Genomic DNA, 2,880 nt, shown 5'->3' on the forward strand with positions numbered 1-2,880 from the left:
TCTTCTGCAAAGAGAGCTAGAAAATCCTGTGCTTCTCCTGCAGGTCATGTGTCTCTGAGAATGCATAAGGGCATAGGCTTCCACAATCAAGATGAGATAAATCAGTTAGTGGATGTCTCAGCAGAAATAATGTGAGCAGTTGCTTCATTAACTCCATCATGTCTTCAAACAACTTTTTTTAATAGTGGAAAACTATTTGATTTTTTTTATCCGCTAAAACCAAATTAACTGAAGCTCTTGGCTCCCCCAAATCCAGAAAAATGTTTCTTCCCTATGTAAAATCTTCAGTTCTAGGAATCCCCATCACCTATATTCAAGAGCGGACCACTCCTGCTCTGTCCTCCACACAGGTCGCTGGGTATAATAGGGGATGTGTCTTCTGCTCTGGTCATGGTGGGCATGGTTATTATGAAGGATCTTTACTCCCTTCTGCAATCTAAGGCTTTATTTAGGGTCAAATGCCTTCTCTTGTTCTGATGGACAACATCACCAGATTCTTAAACAAACCCAGGTCTCTCCATATCTGAGCAGTGAAAATATTTTAAATCCTTTCCCAAGTGGATTTCCTCACACATTCCTCTCACATAAAGGACTCTGTCAGACACTGCTCCACAAACCCCTGTTTTTAGACAAACCCAGGATATGCCTTGAATCTCAAACAGTGACCAGTAAAATAAAGGCTCAAGTGAAGATCACTGTTAAAAGTCTAATTGAGCAAGGCAAACTTTAGTGCAGAGAAGTAGAGGATTTAAATAGAGTTCGTAGCATTTGGGGATCTATCTAAATCCTTTGCCCTCTATGATCATTCATCTATTCATTCATTCTACAAAAATGTAATGAGTACTCACTATATACCAGGCAGGCACTATGACAAAATATCAATACAAAATGAATGAGTTCCTTTATGGAATTCACAGGAGAGTTGAGAGAAGAATAAACAAGTTCACAAACAAATAATACAATTTTAAGTAAAGGGAATCAAATTAAGGAGAGATATGGGCCAAGAATATATTGAGATAGAGAGGCCATTCCTGACTGATGTAAGAAAATTGTTTTTTCATAAATTTATTTATTTAGGCTGCATTGGGTTTTCATTGCTGGGCCTGGGCTTTCTCTAGTTGTGGCAAGTGGGGACTACTCTTCATTGCAGTGCGCAGGCTTCTCATTGCGGTGGCTTCTCTTTGTTGAGGAGCACGGGGGCTCTAGGCATGCCAGCTTCAGTAGTGGTGGCACGCGGGCTCAGTAGTTGTGGCTCGCAGGCTCTAGAACACAGACTCGGTAGTTGTGGCACACGGGCTTATTTGTTCCCCAGCATGTGGGATCTTCCCGGACCAGGGCTTGAACCCGTGTTCCCTGCGTTGGCAGGCGGATTCTCAACCACTGCGCCACCAGGGAAGTCCCAACGTAAGACAGTTTTTGAGTTAAGTTCTAAATGATGTGGTTCATGCAAAGGTCTGTAGAAAATGTGTTTTAGGTAAAGAGGGCCACGTGTGTAGGGAAGAAATGAGCTTGGTGTGACTGAGGAACTGGAAGAAAACCAGTGTTTAAGTGAAGTGGGAGCAAGGGAAAGTGATGGAAGATGAGGTCAAAGAAATAGGCAAGGGCCAGATCTTGTAGAAACCATGGGTCAGAGTATGGACTTTGCATTTTATTCTAAGAAATCATTGAACAGGTTTTGTTTTGATATTTTAAAAGATTCCTCTGGCTGCTGCTTAGAGTGTAGGCAAGAGAGGGACAAGAATGAAGACAGAAAGACCAACAGGGAGGGTACCAGAGCATTCCGGGGGAGAGATGATGGGGCCTCGGGCTAGATGTCACGGGTTACATGGAAAGCCATGGTCACACTGGGAATTTATTTTAGAAGCAGACCTGACAAATATGCTTATGGAATGAATATGAAATGTGAGGGAATTAGGGAAGTCAAGAACAACTCCTAGATTGGGGAGCCAAGAAATGGACTGAATAGTGATGACTTTTTATGAGATGGGGGAAATCAAAGGAGGAGTGGTAGAAGGAGGAGGGAATGGAAAGTCAAGACTTCGATTCAGAGCTGATAATTTTGAGATGCTTCTTAGACATCCAAGAGATTGCTAAGTGGGCAGCAGCTACTGCAGGCTGGACTTCAAAGGGAAGATGGAGCGAAGTGCATACATTTGTGACTCTTCAGGTTGTAAGAGGTGGTGTTTGAAGCCACACGGAGGAGCCCTTCTACAGTCCAAGTATAGACTGAGAAGAGAAGAACAAAGACTGAGGCGTCAGTCAGTCTAACATTTAGAGATCTTGGTAGAAGAGAAGAATCCAGCAACGGAAGTTAAGAAAGAACAGCCAGTGAGGTAGGTCAAAAACTGAGAGACTGTTGTGTCCCAGAAGCCAAGTGAGAAAAGCATTTTAAGAAAATGAGAGTTACCCACTGGGCCAAATGCTGCTAAGGGGTCGAGTCAGATGACAACCGAGAACTAGCAATCTTATCCAGCAGGATAGAGGCTCATGGAGACCTTCAAAAGAGCAAGTTCAGTCAGCACGTGGCATGTGATAGGGACAAAAGTCAACTGGAGTTGGTTAAAGAAGGAAAGGGCAGAGAGTGAAGGTAGGAAGTATAGAAAATTCCAACAGCATGCCTCCATTGCCTAGTGGAAACTTCATTGTTAATGATCTTCCTTCATCCCCTGGGGATATCATCAATTTGGAAATCTTGGATAATTTTGATGGTGTTCAGAATGAGGGGTAAAATGCAACACCCATGGTATTTTTTCCCTCACCCAAATGCAGGGACAGGGCAGCCACCTGGGTAGTCCTAACTCTGAAGCAAGGGTTTTCATGGAGCTGTGAGTTCCACAGAGGGAGAGAGAAACATAGTAAACAAGAGTGTTTTCTTTCCAT

Source organism: Aethalodelphis obliquidens, unplaced genomic scaffold (assembly GCF_003676395.1).
Source record: "Aethalodelphis obliquidens isolate GAN/ISIS:26980383/991018 unplaced genomic scaffold, ASM367639v1 scaffold2, whole genome shotgun sequence".
NCBI classification, from domain to species: domain Eukaryota; kingdom Metazoa; phylum Chordata; class Mammalia; order Artiodactyla; family Delphinidae; genus Aethalodelphis; species Aethalodelphis obliquidens.